Genomic DNA, 968 nt, shown 5'->3' with positions numbered 1-968 from the left:
AATTAATATTTTGACAATGTCACAATTTCATTCATTGAGCATCCACATGTCAAAATAGGAGTGTTTATTTTGGCAAATAACCAAAATATATTATGCTAGAATATTTTATCAGACACAATATCATCATAGTTACTGTACTTTTTATTGACTTACTAGGGATGTGTCAGCAACCACTTGGACTAACTGTTTAAATAAAACTGAATGGACGTGTGGATATGATTTAATGCACGATCTGAGATACTTCTCAACTTCTAGTGATTTACAATCTTCAGTTTGTTGTAGCAATCTGCAAGAAAGAAAGTAATTATTCATAAGACACCTTGTACTATAACAGTTTAGTTGCAACTTTAAAAATTCATGAAAATTATATTTAATTTTGATTGGAAATACATGTACATGTAGCTAAGCTATTCGTCATAATATGCATCAGAAAATGTAATAAAAACTTTGGGTGAGTTTGAAACCATTTTTTGGAAAAAAAGCATGGGCTATAGCCTTGGGTATTCTTCAGAATTTTTGGCATTTTTAAAAAATGGCTGTAACTTGAAAAATTGAAGTCGGAATCAGCTCAAACTTTCTACACAGCATAAGGGCATCAATATGTATCAGAAAATGTAATAAAAATTTGGGGTGATTTCGGAGCCATTTTTTGAAAAAAACCATGGGCTATAGCCTTGGGTATTTTTCAGAATTTTTGGCATTTTTAAAAAATGGCTGTAACTTGAAAAATTGAAGTCGGAATCAGCTCAAACTTTCTACACAGCATAAGGGCATCAATATGTATCAGAAAATGTAATAAAAATTTGGGGTGATTTCGGAGCCATTTTTTGAAAAAAACCATGGGCTATAGCCTAGGGTATTTTTCAGAATTTTGGCGTTTTCTTAAAATGGCCGTAACTTGAAAAATTGAAGTCGGAATAAGCTCAAACTTTCTACACAGCATAAGGGCATCAATATGTATCAGAAAA

Source organism: Amphimedon queenslandica, unplaced genomic scaffold (genome assembly GCF_000090795.2).
Source record: "Amphimedon queenslandica unplaced genomic scaffold, v1.1 AMPQUscaffold_13087, whole genome shotgun sequence".
Classification (NCBI taxonomy): Eukaryota; Metazoa; Porifera; class Demospongiae; order Haplosclerida; family Niphatidae; genus Amphimedon; species Amphimedon queenslandica.
The sequence above is the reverse complement of the archived record's forward strand: the minus strand, read 5'-3'. Positions refer to the sequence as shown.